Source organism: Phalaenopsis equestris, unplaced genomic scaffold (assembly GCF_001263595.1).
Source record: "Phalaenopsis equestris unplaced genomic scaffold, ASM126359v1 Scaffold000002, whole genome shotgun sequence".
Classification (NCBI taxonomy): domain Eukaryota; kingdom Viridiplantae; phylum Streptophyta; class Magnoliopsida; order Asparagales; family Orchidaceae; genus Phalaenopsis; species Phalaenopsis equestris.
The window spans coordinates 52,439,626-52,459,573 of record NW_018164444.1 but is presented as its reverse complement, the minus strand read 5'-3'; the positions used below and the strand labels follow the sequence as shown (position 1 = coordinate 52,459,573).

Here is a 19,948-nt window from a genome sequence, read left to right as displayed (position 1 = left end):
TTATGTTGTTTTCTTGTTTGTTGTTTTTATACAATTATCTACAATATTTGCATTTCAATTTATATTTTGTTATGCTTATATTACAGCATGCATCTATTAGTCAATCTTTTATGCATTTGGGCCTTATTTAAAAACTAGTTATCGGTTTTATAGAAGTTATTTGTTAGAAGCTTATCATTTGGATTGGTCATTTTTAGCATTTTGATAAAATGATTGAAATATTGTTAAGACAGTAGAATCTATTTAATGCTTATAGTTCTAACTACAAAATATAACTCTTAATGATTGTGCAACCCCATTAAAACGATTTTTGAGCAGCATGTACATGCATGGAATCTTTGTTGGGAGGTTATTCAACAACTTGTTTTAACATAATTTCTACCATGAGCTTGTTCATTATTTAATTGTGTTTCAGTTAAGCACAAAACTGGATGTCAACATATTGCAGTTCATAGTCATGTATGTCCAAAACCAAGAACCTAGTCACAACTTTCTCTAATATAAATTTGCTATGACTTCATTACATGTATTTGGTTATTGTATTTAGAATAAGGGAACCCAAGTTTTTTCATTTATCATGAATATTTTATGTTGGCAAGCCCCATAAATAAATAAATCAAATCCACAAATAAATTTAGTTGTTTATTATTTTCATACAAGAATAAGTTTATTGTACCTTTATGAATTCTTAAATCCACAATTTCTAATTAAAAGGATATCATTAACCCCGCCCCCGAAAAAGACCAACACACACAAACAAAACAACAAAAGCACAACAATTGTGAATACTAATTAAATGCAAGTTCATAACTTGATCAAGATCCTTTCCTTGTTATTTCCAATTGAACTGTGGGTTTGTGAATATGATGCATGTAGTAGGTTACTAATACTCATCAGACATTTCATATTTAAGAAAAATAATAAAATGAAGCATGCATCTAGTAGCAAGGTTGAATATCTAAATAATAAAAGAAAAAATTGAAAATCAACATCTAAAGATCACAACAAACTCTATCTTGGTGATTTGACGTTGGCTCAAGGATCACATTGACTGTAAATTAAAAAGAACTGTTGAGGTTCCACATATTAATGAAATCATCTATTCTAAATCTTCAAAAATTATCAAAACACTTGCAAACTTCAGAATCATATAAACTTAAGAATCCTAGATGAGCTGTTGGATAGTGGAGATCAGAAACAAGAGTTCACATCAGGCTAAGGATATTATTTTACTCTCCAACTAATTCTCACTTGATTTAGTCCTTTGGTAATATGTAAAATTTTGGTAGGGGGAACTAAAAATTGTTGCAATGTTCAACATAATCTATTAATTATATCAAAAGTTTTTTTTGTTAGTATTTCGGGGCTTCGAAAATTCTGACACCCCTCAATTCTCACATTTGTTTGTTGAAAGAACTTGAGAGTCAAATTTTCAGAAGATAGATTGAATTATAGATAGGACAATACCCAGAGATTTCACCATCATTTTATGAGCATTTTTTTGATATGGGGTTCGAGGTTTCCCATAGGCGCAAACCCTTATGGTTAATTGCCTCTTCTGATAACAAGAGAGCATTTTCAATTAAGTCTAGTCATTAACACTAAATAATCAACATATAGTATCAACATGAATATGTTTTAAATTGTAAAATTTATCACTTGGAGCTTAAAGTGGATGGTAGAGGAAATGATGACGAATCCGATCAAAATCTCATGGTTTCGTTGTCTCGGGATCTACTTAGTCAAGGAGGTAGTCGACCCAAACTAACTAAAGGATCATTGTTAACAATCACGGGTTGAGTCATTCAAGAGACCCTTATAAACCTATGCTGAATTTTTGTTTAAGAGAATAAATTTAAGTCTATCATAGCTAACAAAAGGCTTTGTGTCAATCAACTATACTCTTATGATTTACAATTCAAAGGGTAGAGAACCGTTGGGAACATACAAACTACTATCGCGAACGTAATATAATAATGTTAGTTGTCGGTAATCACCTGGTTAGAGCGGGCTCTGTCGTAACTGGTATGTAATGGTGTCATTTAGCACCAAAATCATTTTGACAGAGGACTTGGACCACGTCTTTACTGATATGAGATTACTTTGAGTGTGAATATAGTGACATGTAATTCACCGTTTGTGGGCTGAGGTCAATCATAAATATGTTACCTTTGATAAACTGTTGCGGAGGGTGGATAAAAATTGTTGTAAGTTTTTAGCGATTGATTTTAACTTGGATGTTTTGATTTGTCTTTTTTTATGTTTTTAGCTAATTGATTTTAATTTTAATGTTTTGGTTATTTTGAAAATTTGATCTGAAAATTAATTTAGAAGTTGACCCTTCTGTTTGATATTTTCCGTCAACATGGATATCATTAGGGATTTGAATATTTAAAAATTTTATGCTTAAGATTCATTAGTAATTTGTTAATTTTGATATCTTTAGCATCTTAGTCCTATCGATTCCGGTCTTAATAAGGAGGAGAATTTGATTAGATAATTTGGACTTATAAATTTTATATATGTGAATTAGAGATTATTAGAACCCTACCAAACTTGTCAACTCCAGTTCTTACAAGGAGGATCTGACTAGTTAGGTGAAACTTACAACCTTGTTTAGTACACAAGGCAGCCCAATAAATCAAAAAATCATTCAAAACTTAAATGTTTAATTAAATACCATGACTTTAGATTGAATGCAATAATTTCATTGTAAATCTTTTATCGCCTTCTGTCTACTTGCATAATCAGGTTGCGGATTCGGTGGCAATATTGAAATGTTAAGCTTTTATTTTGGCTTTTGAAAATATCATTTATGTTACTTAGGCCAAATTTATGATATTTCATAATTAGGTCAACTTGTCAACCCCTAAGCTTATCCCCAATTAAGTTTATTCTCAATTTATGTACTTAAATATATCACATAATATTTATTTTCATTTAGACATAGATTTTTATTTGATCACTTTTAAATATAATTAGATTTGAGACTTTTGATTCCCAATTTATGTTTGCCTTCATTTCTATTTTTGTATCATTTCGAAGTCCAAATTATTTAGTTTTCTTTTTAGAAGCATTTGAAGTCTAAAATCACTAAAAATTTTGGCAGCGTCATAGCATCATCCCCGTTTAGGTGGCTACAATGTGATGTTTGGCCAATCCAATTTCTGTAAGGCGCGTTGGTCAGTGTTCTGAGATACTACGCTCATAAAGAGATCTTCTAATCTACCGGCCTATAGAGCGTGTGTGGTTGTTCAATTAACTTGAATAAAAGTGTCACGACTATAATTTCCTTGTCGAGTTAATATATACTGAACGAGTGCTTATAATTTCTTCAATTTTTGTAACTTCGAGCGTGAAGCGACGACGACAACATGAAGAAATCGATGATACGACGAACTTCAATACAAAATTTCCTCTTTTTCTTTTTTTTATTTAATTATATATATATATATATATATTTTTTTTTTTTTTGAAAAGCCCAAGGGCTAATTTTATTGAAATAGAAATGATACAAAAAAGTTGTATGAGAGAGCCCAAAAGAGACATCCTGCCCATACGATACAAGTACAATAATACCCCAACAAAAAGATACAGATAGACTCAATAAAAAATAAAACATGCAGAAAACAAGTAGCTAGGGACGAACAAGTTTAGTCCTGCCTTTTCCTCTAGTTTTAGGAGCGAAGCCAGATAACAATCTTTGAAGAGTTGTGTCATTGTCAGAAGTAACTAAAGTATCATCCTTTAAGTTTCCAAGTTGGAGTGTGCTCCTAACATTCTTCTTCCGCCGGGAAGTGTAAACCTGTCATTCATCATCTGAAGGCTGGCTCATGTGATCCTCGATCTGATTTGATGTTAGAACCGCAGTAGAAGGAAAAACAGTCGTTGCCACCGCGATAGGTTCCAATGTATGTGAAGTGTGAATTGCTACCTCTGCACCTGATGCTTCCTGAATAGGAGCCGCGGGACTATCCTAATTTTCGGTTCGAACATTATCCGTTGTAGTATGGTCAGGAGAAGGGTTCCTAGGGACAGATACCAACTTCTGCTTGTGGTGATTCCCTCCTCAGGCTGGCTGTCATCAGGTTTGCTGGTAGCGCGTTCAGACACATGTGGTACACTAATAGTGTGTTCCTGCTTTTGACTATTAGTTCTTAACTGTGGGTGCAATTTGAAACATTTCTCCTGCTGGTGTCCAAACATCTTGCAATGCTTGCAGTAATAAAGTTTTTGTTCCTTAATAATTTTTTGTCAATAACCATTGTGAGCAGATCCAAACTAGAATTCTTCTACATCTGGTAGTGTAATATCTCGTTCAATCAAAATCCTTGCAATAGAGGGTCTTGAGTTTGAGAAATGAACTGTGAAATGAACTGTTGGTAAGTCTACCTGTAAATGTCTTTCAACGATAGTCTCAATTGCATATAAGATAGGTAAGTCAAAGAATTGAAGCTTAAGTTCAGGTAATGAGAACCAAATAGGTGCAATTGGGGGTTATTGACTGGGATCAAAATTAGGGGTTTATTTGAGCAATTTCTTATGTTTGCCTTCGATTGTGATGAATTTCTTTAAGAAAATCCTCATGTAATCTTCTTCTATGCTCAGCTGTATCATAACATGCCTTCCGTCGAAATGACTCACCTGCCAATCCCTTAATCCTCAGCCAGTTTGAAATCTTCAAAAACCTTCATGATGATCTTCATCTTAGGGCAATCTAATTGGAACTTTCCAACTAGTGTAAATTTGTATTTTCTTGCACGAGTTGAAATTTCAGCGTCAGAGAAGAATATTGCTGGTTTGCCCACCTTTTTCTCTATTTTTTTGATGAGATTGCAATCGCCATTTCCAGCAATAGAATCATGGTAAATCTGCGAGTGTCGGACTATCTGCGAGGTGGAATGAGGAGTTGTGTTTATGGACCACTGTAGCATAAGAGGGTTTGACGGGATTATCACCGGCGACGGCGGCAGCGTAGGAAAACCCTGAGGCCATTAGGGTGCTTCACACAAGCACTGCAGCAAATTGACACAACCCGTGCGCGAGGAGTGAAATTGTGGCTGAGCAGTCGATTGACCACTAAGAAATGCAGTACGAAGGCTCGACCATGCATAAGGCGATGCGACGACGACGCCTTGACGATGCGACAACGCCAACGCTTCGACGATGCAGCTGTCGACGGTGCGAAATCCTCCGCTAGCCAGAGCTGAAGATGAAGACGTAAAGGATTGAAACGAGCGAGCGAAACTAGCTAGGGTTCGCCATCGAAGACGAAGACATGAATATATTTTCCATATATATATATATATATATATATATATATATAAAGCCTAAGGGCTAATAAGGGCTAATTTTATTGAAATCGAAAAGGTACATAAATGTTATATGAGAGCACCCAATAAAGACGCCCTGCCCATACGATACACAAATACTAACATCCTAAAAAGGATAAAACAAAGATAAAACTCTAATATTCAAAACTCGCAGAAAATAAGTTGCTAGGGACGAGCCAGCTTGGTCCTGCCTCTGCCTCTGGTTCTAGGAGCGAAGCCAGCTAACAAGTTACTAAAGTATGCTATTGGATCAAAGGAGCACTTTTGTGTGTCTTGGCATGTAAGTGAGTCTTCTTTAATAACAGTGGGTGGTATAAGTACAACTGGATCTGTAGCTGTAGTATGTTGTTCTTCTTTAGGAATTGCGGTGCTGGGAAGATGATTGACTTGCATCTTCTCAACAGGGATAATAGGTGGTTGTTCTTTAGTGATATTCGACTTTAGATGAGTATGCAAACGATAACAAATAGTAGAGCTGTGACCAAACATAATACAATGAGAACAATAAAGAGGGTGTGATTCGATCTCAACCTTTTGCCAATACCCATTGTGAGTGGTTCCAATCCACACCTTATCCGGAACAGGTTGAGTGATATCCCTCTCAATTAACACACGAGCCACAGAGAGTCTGGTGACAGTATATATATATATATATCATCGAACGACGTTGGCAGCGGCACGCTCTGCTAGGGTTTCACCCTATGAAGATTCCTGACAGTGATTTCATCGGCTTCTTCGCTTCTCTTCAGCGTCTCCCACGATGATGTTCACATAGCTGCAGCTCCCTGTTTCTCCTGTTGAAGTTGAGCGCTCCCAATTTTCTCCATTGTCGACAAGGATCGCTACTTCCGTCGTCGTCTGATTCCATTGACGACGACGCTTTCTCTCGCAATCATCTCCCGTAGCCGATGACATCTTTTCTTGCGGTTGTCTCATCGTTCGCTCCAGATGAACTTGCAGCCCGCCAAACTGTTTCTCCTGACCGTGATCATCTTGTCAGGGAGATGGCCTTGACGCTCCGTTCCTATGCAAAGCCCTTGCCGGCGACTTGCCCATTTCTGCACTTGCCCCTCCTACAGGTTCAGAGCCTGGTTTTTCTATCGGTAAGTCCTGTAATGTTCCACAATCGTTCCACGAGGCTCTTGAAGGTGGAGGTGATCACACTTTTATTAAAAAGCTTGAAAAAAAAATGGAAGCTTGCACTTATTTTCACAGAGGATGAAACTGATACTCTCTCGTCCTCTTGGCATTTTGCCCTTGTGGGGAAATTACTTTATGGTCACAAAAAACTGAAGGTTATTAGGAACGAGTTTGATGCTATGAAACTATTGGGCAGTTGACACATTGGCCTACTTGACGGTCGACATATACTTATTCAGCTATCTCATGATGTTGATTACATGATGTCTCATGATGTTGATTACACTCGCATTTTCTCTCAAAAAGCTATCAAGATTGAAAATCGTTTTATGAAAATTCTGAAGTGGGCTGTCGGTTTTGATCCAAAAGCGCAATCCCTTATCATTCCAGTTTGGATAAAGTTTTTAGGATTAAAATTACATTTGTTTAACATGGAAATCCTCTACTCTTTAGCAACTGCTTACGGTAGGTCTCTCAAGGTGGATAGTCCTACACTCGCTGTCACCAGACCCTCTGTGGCTTGCGTTTTAGTTGAGAGAGATATCACTCAACCAACTCCGGATGAGATATGGATTGACACTATTCACAACAGGCATTGACAAAATGTTGAAATAGAACCACATCCTCTTTATTGCTCTCATTGTAGTATGTTTGACTACAATTCTAATATTTGCTATCACTTGCATCCATCTAAGGCCGAATATCGCTAAAAATCAACCATCTACCAGTATTGCTGAGAAGGTGCAATCCGATCCTCTTTCCAACATCGCAGTTCCAGATGAAGAACACCTTACTACAGGTACAGATCCAAATGTGTTGATACCACCTATCGTGATTGAAGAAGTCCCACTTACATGCCAAGACACACGAGAGTGCTCTTTCGGCCCGAAAGAAGATCAGCTGGTACAATAAGCAGTTGCCTCTAATGTTCAACAACCTATACATATTTTGCACACTTCAGACCATTATACTGATCAGGTGAGTCAATCATCGGATGAGGAATGACAGGTCTACACGAGGAAGAAGAAGAAGAATGGAGGACGACTCGGGCTAGGGAATTTATTGGATGATACATTAGTTACTACTGACAATGACACTCATCTGACCAATTTACTAGCTGGCTTCTTCCCTAAAACTAGAGACAGAGACAAGACAAATTTGGGTCGCTCTCCAGCTACCTGATACTCCTATTTTGACACTTTTTAGTTTTTATTTTTTAGATCTCTTATGTATTGGCTGTATTTTCTCTTTTTTGAAATCATTTGATATAGTGGTTTTAGGTTGCACTGGGTGCCATTTTTGGGATCTCCCATAAAATCTATCTGTACCCTACTTTTTATTTAATATATTAGCCTTTGAGCTTTCAATATATATATATATATATTTATATATGTATGTATATATATATATATATATTATAATACTATTAATTTTATGAAATTGGGACAACAGAGGAGTTCAAGGGGTCTTTTGATCCTTTTTTATGGCTTGTTGAGTAAGAAGAGTTTGCTCTTTTACTACAGTCATTTTTATGGCTTATTGAGTGAAGCGAGTTATCATTGACTCGACCATACTTGGGCATATTGAGTCCGAGTTCTTTGAGTCACTCGAGTCATAGACTTGTGCTGTGGTAGAACTTTATCTTTCTAACTTAACTCATTAAGGTTTGCAAATCTCTAAGTCTTTCTAATTGAATATTCAAGATATTGGTTAACTAAAGAGAAAAATATTGCCATTTAAAGATTATCACACATATATTCTATTTAATAGCAAAATTCTTAAGCAGAAATTTGGGACTTCGACGTTAAAGCACAATAACAACTCGAAAGGTTTCAAACTCCAACTGATTCTTCTTTTTAGGTTCAACTACGGTGTGATAGAGGTAGAAGATTCAGCCAGACTAAATTCTCACAAGCACTCATCCTGTCTTGCAACATTAGGACTTAATAGGTGATGAACTAGCTTAACTAAATCACCACAAATGTATATAATAAATTTCATTTCATTTCATATTCATATACTTGAAAGCGTAAAAATCATATCACTAAACATATATTTCTATGTAGAGATATTAAATCCAACATAATAAAAGTGTGTATCCCAAAAGTCTTTACAATCTCCTAAAATTATATAATATATAAGTTGTACACTTTACACTTCACTACTCACCGTGGTACTCCTTACTCTTACCTGAAAGTCAATAACATAGTGTGAGCTACAATAATCTTAACGAAATAATAAAGTCTAAAGAAATATTTTATAGACAGAAAAAAACATGCATGACCACATGTTTGCTCATGTCTATGTCCACAACACGTCACAACTTCTTATGATCATATGAAGTATATAAAAGAATAGATATGTAATGCAGGAAATCATAACTGATGTATAAAACATGTATTTCATAAGCATACCATGATAATCATAGAAATGTTGCTTGTAATTTATGTATGCTTCAATTATTTTAAATTTTATTATTTTTTTTAATGAAAGCCCAAAAAGGCTAATATATTAACTAAAAAGTAAGATACTGATACAATGTGTTGGAAGGCCGAAAACATGGCTCCCTGCCAACACCAAAACCAAAAGGGGTTCTAAAACTAGAAAATACTGAAAAACACATTAGAGACAAAAAGAAAAAAGCCTAATACTGTTGAAATACAAAGTATCAGGTGGCTAGAGAGCACCCAATTTGGATTTGCCTCTGCCTCTGGTTTTAGGAAAGGAGCAAGCTAATAAGTTGTTGAGATGATTGCCATTGCCAGTAGTAGCCAATGTATCATCCAATATGTTTTCGAGCTGGAGTCGACCTCCATTCTGCTTCTTCCTCCTGGAATAGAGCTGTCATTCTTCATCTGAAGATTGACTCACCTGATCTTGGTCTAATGTGTGCTGAAGTTGTGCAGATTGTTGAACGTTAGAAACAACAACATGTTGTACCGGCTGATCTGTTATTGGATCAAAGGAGGACTCTCGTGTGTTTTGACGTGTAAGTGAGTCTTCTTCAATAACAGTGGGTGATATATGCACAACTAGATCTGTAGCTGCAGTGGGTGGTATATGCACAATTATTTTCATCTTATGTCATGTCATTTGATTATTACCCATCCTAAATGTTACATTAATTATTGATAAAGGTTGAGCTTCTTCCAACATAACAGTTATCAATAGCCCTCTTTGGTACTAACGGTTTCTTACATTCGATCTCCATTTGATTCTAACGGTTCCCGGGGTTTCGTCCCCGTTTGAATACCAGGAGTTAGAAATCTCATCGCTCCTTAACATCCGTGTTTGAAACCAGTCACGTAATAGACTACCTATAATTTCACTTATGATTTTCTTATAAATCATAATTCTTGTATCAAACATTTATTGTATGTATTTCATATATCTTATTCATGAATTATAATGAATAATTACTTAGATGTAATGATTTCATAAACATATTCATCAAATTCATAGTATAGTAAAATCATAGGTATCGTTAAGGACAAATCAAGTTTGCATTCAAACGAAGTAAGTTGGAATTCATCTACAATATGCAGAAAATTTTAAATGTAATTGCATCAAACCAAGTAGAAGTGTAAAAGAGTCGAGTCGAATCGATTAATTAATCGAGTTTTAGGTCAAGCTTCATTCTACGAGTTCGAGCTAGCTCACGAGCCGACTTGTTTAATATAAAATAGAGAACAAAATATAAATTTAAGCTAGTGTTATGATGAAATGACAAATATATTCAGTATTTTTGAGATAATTAATAAGACATCATTTGATATAAAAATGTAAAGTATTTTTTTTAAATATTTTTAGTAATTTAAAGAATAATGTTTATTTTAATGTATTTTAAATAATTTTTATTAATTATTTTTTAACGAGTTGGCGCAGGAGCTAACGAGTTGAGTTAAGGCTCGCTTGAGCTTGGCTTGTTAGCTCATCGAGCTCAGTTCACGAGCCACTTATAGTCGAGCTCGAGCCGGCTCATGAGTTAGTCTGGCTCACTTACACCTAAATATAAGCACATGAAAACCTACATAGAGTTATTTTTTAAAGGTTAACACATGATTATTTCACATGAATAGATATTGTAGCCCTACGACGAGTATTCTCAAGCTCGCCGCTAAGTGTAAATAACTTGGAATTTGTATTTCCTTAAAAATTCATGAAATTCATAATTGAGATCTTAATTTAACCCCAAATATTATTTTCTTGCATTTACTTACGTCGAAAGATCTCTTCTCTACATTCATATGCCCTCTCGATACTTTCCTATTGTAATAACTGGGTCTTTTTAAATTTTAAAAACTTTTGATGACTTAAAATATAACCCAAAATTCTATTTCTTTGATTTCAATCAAATCAATTTTATAAAATTTACCGCGCCAAATCGATCAATTTGATATAAAATAATATATATATATATAGATATATATATATATATATATAAATTATGAATAAATTGAAAGATATATGTTTGCTTAAATTAATTAATCATAATTATTCTTTAATCTCCCGTATCTCAGTGTTCTCAACTGACTTCCATGTGATACTTAGCATTAGTTTCAGTCAAAGAACTGACTTTACTTCTACTTTCTTCCTTCCCCTCTCCCTGTTCTCGACTGCGCTCGATTGAAGACTCCCGCGAGAAGGTTACTACCTTGACACTGTAGCACCTACACGATATCAACACATCTACAACCCGCAGCGTGCTGCAAGCGGCAATTTCGGGCTCCATTGAGGATTTGGTAAGTAAGAAACACTCTTTCTAATTGAGATACTCTTTTTTTTCCTCTTACTTCAGTTTTTGAGACTTACTACGAATCGTGCATCTTTTTCATTTCTGGTTGCTGTAGCAGAAATGAGGTTGTATCGAAAGCGACGAAATGGTTTGTGAACTTCCGTAATGGTCTTAAGAGAGAAATTAACGATGATAGAAATGATTGAAGTGATAAAAAGAAGAGAGGAAGATTTGTTGGTATCGGTAATGTTGGGTTGTGTCGTGAAGCCCAATTGAGGTATGATTTGACCAATTCTATACTTTACTTTATAATCCAAGATATCCTGAAATCCTAAAATTTTTATAGATTTCAGACTTATTCGAGACGGTGGGTATGTGGAAACTCAAAGAAGGGCTGCTCCTTCAAATTCAGGTAAATTAATTCTTTGGTAACTTAAGAAGAATAATTTGATTAATTGAAACTAGCTTGATTTTGAAAGTTTGCTATTATGTTCCGTAAGTTTTTAATATCGTTGTAAATTTTATCGTGACGTCTAACTAGTTATTGAAGATTAAGTATTTAATGTGGCAATATAAGTGAGTAATTATTTTTAAATTTCAGTAATTTTTTTATTTTAAAAATATATGTTTGACTCCATGTATGCTCTAGCTCAATTAGATTATTTATTTATTTATTTTTTTTTAGAAAGCCCAAATGCTAATATATTAAATAAAAAGTAAGGTACAGATAGATTTTGTGGGAAATCCCAAACATGACATCCTGCTCACACGATTACCACCATATCAAATAGTTCAAAAAAGAAAAAATACAACAAAATACATAAGAGACTTAAAGAAAAAACCAAAAGATGTCAAAATACGGAGTATTAGGTGAATGGAGAGCGACCCAGTTTTGTCTTGCCTCTGCCTCTAGTTTTAGGGAAGGAGCTAGCTAATAAATTAGTAAGATGAGTGTCATTTCCAATAATAACCAATGTATGATTCAATAAATTTTGCCCTACCTCTGCCTCTAGTTTTAAGAAATGAGCCAACTAACAAATTGGTAAGATGAGTGTCATTGTCAGTAATAACCAATGTATCGTCCAATAAGTTCCTAAGCTTGAGTCGGCCTCCATTCTTGTTCTTCCTTCGAGAATAGACTTATCATTCTTCATCTGAAGAGTCGCTCACCTGATCAGTGGATTGATCAAAAGTGTGTCGGACATGTGTAGGTTGTTGAACATTGGAAGCAACTACTTGTTGTACCAACTGATCTTTTATTGGATCAAAGGAGCACTCTCGTGTGTCTCTCGTGCACTCTCGTGTGTCTTGACATGTAAGTGAGTTTTCTTCAATAACAATGAGTAATATAGACACGTTTGGATCAATACTTATAGTATGGGGAGATGTTTCATGGGACTCCAAAGTACCATGCTCCAAACCAACAGCTGAAATAGAGTGTTCAAATAGAGTGTTCAAAAGCAGGATGTTCAAAAGCAGGAACATCTAGGGTTAGAACGACTTGGGTATGATGTTCTTCATCAGACACAACGTCAGTCAGATGAGCAAAGGTATATGCGTTGTTGGAAAGAGGATCAGATTGCACCTTCTCAACAAGGATGGTAGGTGGCAAAACATCCACCCTCAATTCAAAATGAATAGAGTTTTGAACAGGTTGCTTATCTTTAGCAATATCTGGCCTTAGATGAGGATGCAAGTGATAACAAATAATAGAACTGTGGTAAAAAATACTGCAATGAGAGCAATAAAGAGGGTGTAGTTCTATTTCAACCTTTTGTCGATACTCGTTTTGCGTGGTTCCAATCCATACCTCATCCGAAGCTAGTTGGGTGATATATCTCTCAACTAACACACAAGCTACAGAGGTTCTGGCGACAATAAACATAAGACTATCAACCTTGAGAGACTTACCATGAGCAATTGTTAAGGAGTAAAGAATTTCCAAGTTGAACATGTGTAATTTTAACCCCGGAAACTTTATCCAAACATGAATGGTATGGGACTCCGCTTTTAGGTCAAAATCGACATTCCAGTTTAGGATTATCATAAAATGGTTGTCAATCTTGATTACCTTACGAAAAAAATACGAGTATAATCCAAATTGTGAGATAACTGAATAAGTATACGTACACCGTCAAGTAAGCCAATATTTCAACTACTCAATAGCTTCATAACATCAAAATCTTTCTGAATGATTTCAAGTTTTTGATGACTATAAATTAATTTTCCCACTAGAGCAAAACACCAAGAAGATGCAAAAGTACTGGTTTCAACCTCAGAGAGAAAAAGAGCAGGTTTCCTATTTTTTTACCAAGCTTTGTAATGAAAGTTTGATCACCACCACCTTCAAGACCCTCGTGGAAGGACTGTGGAATATTCCAGAACTTACTGATACCAAAACCAAACTCTGAACCTGAGCGTGATTATCCGCAAGTGCAGTAGCGTACGTTCGGTCCGGGGCCATCACGAAGGTGCGGTTTTCGGACAAAAGCCAACAGCAACAAAACTTACAGCAGAGTACAGAAACGAAAGGGAACAGTTGAAGCAGTTGAAACAAAAGGAACAGATAGACGATGTCAAAGAAGACGAAAACTGGAAGTCTTTAAGGCAGGCGAAGTTGTGAAGTCGAGGACGAAGCAGACAGATTCGAGAAGATGAATTCGACGCAGATGAATTCAAGGTAGACGAAGCGTGACGAAGGAACAAACGAAGTAGAGCAAATTTCGAAGGAGCAGGCTGCGATTTATATCCGGCGTACATCGCGACCTATTATTATAACGATTGATATCATATATATATATATATATATATATATATATGTATATATAGCGTCGTCGTCTCCGAGTGCGTATGTTGTAATGTCGCCTGCTTCGTCGAGGCTCTGCTAGGGTTTCGTCGTCGCCTAGTGCGAAGGAAGAAGTCTCCGCCTCTCCCGCTAGCACTAACGTGTTGACAGAGGATCATTTCGTTTTCGACGATCGTCGAAAACGACGTGAGCTTCTGCATCGAGCGTAGACCTTGTCGAGCTGCAATCTGCAGCTTCTGCGTCAGCGTCCAGCTCCGCTGTCTGCGCTAGTGCTTCTCCGGCCCGATCTTCTGCTTTGTTTTTGCGCCTCTCTCCAGCCCGACGCAAATTTCTCGCTGCAGGTGACAGCTGGTTGTTTTGATGACACTTCTTTCTTCTTTTACTAAACTGGCAAAGACTGGCAAAGACTTCCGTTGCCCACGTGGTGAGAAACCCTCAGGTGGAGTCCGTGGTGGTATTCCCCTCAAACCATAAAGAATGTCGCGATGACACAAATGATTGTCCTTTTGTTAAGAAGGGAAGTAGGAAAGGTTGGAAAACAATAATTTATTTCTCTGACTCAGAAATTTTTATCATGACAGAAAAATTTAAGTTTGCTCTCATTGGAAAATTTCAGTGGGGACACTCATCTATGAAGGTTATCAGAAAGAGCGTAGATAATCTTAAGCCAGTAGGTAAGTGGAAGGTGAAACTTATGGATGGGAGACATGTGTTGATCCAACTAATAATGACCGAAGACTATACCAGAATTTTCTTCAAGAAATATCTTAATATCGCAGGAAAAGTTATGAAGTTACTCAAGTGGTCTTCTGATTTCGACCCAAATCATGAAACTCACACTGTACCACACTGTACCGGTATGTGACTTAGTTTACCTGGTCTCAAGCTGCATTTTTTTCACTATCAAGCTCTCTACTCTATTGGGCTAGGGGATCTTTTGGAGCTAGATCTGCCTACTTTCAACCTAACCAGACCCTCGGTGACCAGAATACTTGTGGAAAAGGGATATTACTTTATCGGATGTTACTGAAGTCTGGTTGGGCACAACCCACAATGGATATTGACAACAAATTATCTTGGAACAAAGACCCCCATATTGTACCTACTGTAAGATGTTTGGTCATATCCTTGATAAATGCTACAAACTCCATCCTAATTTGAAAACTAAGGTTCAAGTGAATAAGGATGGGTCTAACCGCATTGCTCTGGACATTTTAGTTCCACCTGGGGAGGATACTACCAGACACTGTTGTTACTGTTACTACGAGGGATGTGATGTTGACACCTTCAAACCCCATAGAAAACAATACTGATGGACTATTACCTACAAATGAAAGTGTTCAGACTGATAATCAGGTGAGCCTCGCAGCTCCACTTCTTCAGGAAGTATCCGGTGTAGAGGCAACTCATACTTCACATATGCTAGAACTTATTGTAGGTATTATGGTTGATATTCCTTCTGCTTCAGCTCTACCACCCCATCAGACTGATTCTTCGGAAGAGGAATGACAGGTCTATTTCAGGAGGAAGAAGAAGAATGGAGGCAGACTCCAGCTCGAGAACATATTGGATGATACATTGGTTACTTCTGGCAATGACATTCATCTTACCAGCTTACTAGTTTGCTTCTTTCCTACAACTAGAGGCAGAGGCAAGACCAAATTGGGTCGCTCTCTAGCCACTTGATACTAAGTATTTTGACTTTGTTAGGTTTTTTATTTAAGTATCTAATATATTTTTCTGTTTTTTCTAGTTTTGAATCATTTGTAATTTTTTAGTGGGCAGGGAGCCATGTTTGGGCCCTCCCACACTTTGCATCTGTATCTTTCTTTCTACTTAATATATTAACCTATTTGGGCTTTCAAAAAAAAAAGAAAAAAAATATATATAAATATAAATATATATATATAAAGAGAAAGATACAGATAGATTTGTATGGGTGAGCCTAAACACCCAACCCACACGGTATAACACACAAAAAAATGTAAAAGATGGGTACATATAGAAATAAAAAAAACCAAAGACCACCAAGGCGCTGAAAAAGTGTGGTTCATCACAATCTAGTTTTGCCTCTAGTTCTTGTTCTCGGTAGTGATCTAGCTAGCAGATTGGTAAGGTGATGACTATTACCCCTAGTAACCAAAGTGTCATCCATAAGACTTCCGAGCTCTAGTAGATCTCCATTTTTGTTCTTCCTCCTGGAAGTGTAAACTTGTCATTCCTCCTTGGAGGCATCAGCCTGATGGAGTAGAGCTGAAGCAGAAGGAATACCAACAGTAATACCCAAAATAGGTTCTAGATTATGTGAAGTATGAGTTGCCTCTACACTGGATACTTCTTGAAGAAGTGGAGCTGCGTGTCTCTCATGATTATCGGTGTGAACACTATCATTTATAGGTAATAGTCCAGCAATATTGTTTTCTATGGAGTTTGTAGGTGTCAGCGCCACATCACTCGCAGTAACAGTAACAACAATGTTAGGGGGGTCCTCAAGGGCAACAAACACTTACTATCTGGTAGTATTCTTCTCAGGTGGAACTAAAATGTCCACAGCAGTGCGGTTAGACCCATCCTTATTCACTTGAACCTTAGATTTCAAATTAGGATGAAGCTTGTAACATTTAACAAGGATATGACCAAGAAGCTTGTGAACATTTAACAAGGATATGACCAAGGATATGACCAAGAAGCTTGTGACATTTAGCAAAGATATGACCAAATATCTTACAGTGGGTACAATATGGGGGTTTGTGTTCCATGACGATTTGTTGTCAATACTATTATGGGTTGTGCCCAGCCAGACTCCAGTAACATCAGGTAAATTAATATCCCTTTCCACAATTATTCTGGCCACCGAGGGTCTGGTTAAGTTGAAAGTAGACAGATGTAGTTTCAAAGAATCCCCAAGGATGACCCCAATAGAGTAGAGATCCTGATAGTAAAAAAAATGCAGCTTGAGACTAGTAAACTAAACCATACCGGTAGAGTGGGAGTTTCATGATTTGGGTCGAAATTAGGAGACCACTTGAGTAACTTCATTGATTTGCCTTCGATATTAAGATAATTGGAAAAAATTCTGTGTAGTCTTTAGCCACTGTTAGTTTGATCAACACATGTCTCTCATTCATGAGTCTTTACTTTCCACTTGTTTACTAGCTTAAGATCATCAACCCTCTTTCTGATAACTTCCATAGGAGGGTGTCCCCACTAAAATTTTTCAATAAGAACAAACTTGAATTTTTCCGTCAGGGTAGAAATTTCTAATTCAGAGAAAAAGATTATTTCTTTTCCACCATTCACACTTCCCTTCTTAATAAAAGGACAATCATTTGTACCCTCACGAGATTACTTATAACTTGAGGGGAATACCACCGCGGACTCCACCGCGGACTCCACGTAAGGGTTACCCACCATATGGACAAAGGAGACTTTGTCCGGCTCAACCAAAGAAGAAGGAAACACCATTAGAGGCTGTTGGTGTTAAACTGCAGCGAGATTGCTGAAAGGCAGAGGAGTTGTCGAGCGCAGAAGCAGGAGCAGCGTCGAAACAGAAGAAAACCAGACAGTCGGGGGCAGACAACGAAGCTGTGAGCGACAGAGGTGTGGAGCGATATCGAGCAAGAGCAGTGCAGCGATATCGAGGAAGACGACTACGCGAGTAGTGGAGCAATATCGCGAGGCGAGCCGCGACAGGGAGCTGCGAACGTCGACGTAGACACCGACGTCAGACGACGGAGCGAGAGTCAACGATGCAAGGTCCTTTCCTTACAGCGGTAGAATCAATTGCGACGGAAATCGCCATTGGACGCCTTAGCGTAGCTCTCGACCGTAGCCAACATTGTGAATCGTGAGATAATATATACATATATATATATTTATATTAATACGTAAAAGATACAGAAAATTGTATGAGAGGGCGTAAAAGAAAGCTCAACTCATACAATACAACACACACAAAACCCAAATAAGCAAAGATACATAAAGACAAAAAACCAAAAAGTCACAAAAGGACACAAAAGTGCTAGGAACGTCTCACTTTAGTCCTCCTGCTTCGAGTTCTCGGAAGTGAGCCAGTTGAACAAATTAGTAACGTGAGTATCATTGTTCGTAGTAACCAAAGTATCATCCATCAGATTCGTGAGCCCGAGTAGATCTCCATTCTTCTTCTTTCTCCTGGATGTGTAGACTTGTCATTTCTTATCTGATGATTGACTCATCTGATCAGTAGATTCCAAAGGTGATCGGACAGGTGTAGGTCATTGTACATCATGATCCCCATGAGCCTGAGTAACATTAACATATTTCTGGACCTGATGAGGTGGTAATGAAGTAGTAGAAGTATTTATACTTGTATTATCGGCAATAGGTTCTATGACAGACGGAGTCTGAAGAATCTCTCTCCTCCACGATATGAGGTTTCAAAGACTAGGGAGCTACAACTGGGGAATGAATGGTTGTCATATTGCCTACGGGGATATTAACGTATTCCGGAGTATCCTTTGATTATCAATAGTGTCAAAAACTTGGTTCTGATTGGTATGAGATGAAATCACAGTCTTTAGCGGAACACTTTGTTTTTTGGTCTGTGTTGGGGGTATAGATGGTGACATTGATAATTGGAGTAGCCGAACATACGACAGTTCTAACAATACGACGGAAAAGACTTAATCTCTACCTTCTGCCAATATCCAGAGTGTTGTGTGCCCAACCAGATTTCCTAAGAAGCGGGTGAAGTGATGTCTCTTGAAACAAGTGCTCTAACTTCAGATGGACGGGAAAGATTAAAAGTAGCAATGTCCGTCTTGAGTGACTTTCCATAAGCTGAAGCAATATAGTACAATACTTTTTGAGAAAAGTAATGAAATTTCATACGAGGGAGGCAAATCCAAATCGGAATGATTGGCGGTTCCGTCTGTGTGTCAAAATCCACAGATCATTTCAGAATCTTCATTGCTCTGTTATCAATCCAGATTATCCTTCTAGCAAATAAGCACATGTAATCTTCTTCATTGTTTTCATTAATCTTCTTCATTGTTAATTTGAATAAGAACGTGTCTCTCATCTAATAGTCCTATTTTCCACTCTCCAACAAGGTGCATAAGTTCATATTCTTTGCGAATGAGCTCCATTTTGGGATGACCATATAAAAATTTCTCAACGAAATTCAAACGACAGGGGAAGCAAGCTGAATACTATCGTCTTCTGTAAAAAAGATGACATATTTTCCATTCTTCCTACCAGACTTCTTGATGTCCTCGGCCCACTCAAATGAAGGAGGAAAAGATGACGATTTATGTGTACCTAAGGAGTGAACACCCGCAAGGGCAGCAGCATACGATTTGTCCGAAGCCATCCCTAAAAGAGGGAGGTGGGGCTGTGGGACAGCAAAGTGAAAGGAGGGGAAGAAGAGTAAATGTCGAAAGGGAAATAGAGCAGTGGGCGATTCGAGCCAGAGAAAAGCTCGCGCCCAGACGTCTTTCACGAAGAACGAGCCGCAGAAGAAGCCCACGCCCAGACGCCCTTTAAATGTCGCCTTTGAGCCCGACGCCTTCACGTGAGAGCCGTTGCGACTCGACGGCGAACAGACGACGAAGATTAAGACAAGGAAAGACGAAATCGATGAAGATGCGGTGAATCAAAGGAACCAGGGTTCGTCATAGGTGAACCCTAGCAAAACGAGAGCGAGAGCGACGAAGCCATGAGTCGGCACAATGAAAGACACGAGTTATATATATATATATGTATATATTAAGATAGCCTAATGACTAATATATTAAAAAGAAAGTAGGATATAGATAGATTGTGTGGGAGGGCTCAAACATGACACCCTGCCCAGTCGATACTACCATATGTAAATGCTTCCCAAAAGAGAAAATACAAAAAATATATGAGAGAAATAAAGAGAATAAAACCAAAAAAGTGTAAAAATCCGGA

General features: G+C 37.3%; 1 protein-coding gene across 2 annotated transcripts in view; it reads left to right on the top strand.

Annotated features, from left to right (window-relative positions):
• Positions 1-19,948, top strand: part of LOC110039368 (UDP-N-acetylmuramate--L-alanine ligase-like) — a 109,790-nt gene that overhangs the window by 39,394 nt on the left and 50,448 nt on the right. The window lies entirely within an intron of this gene.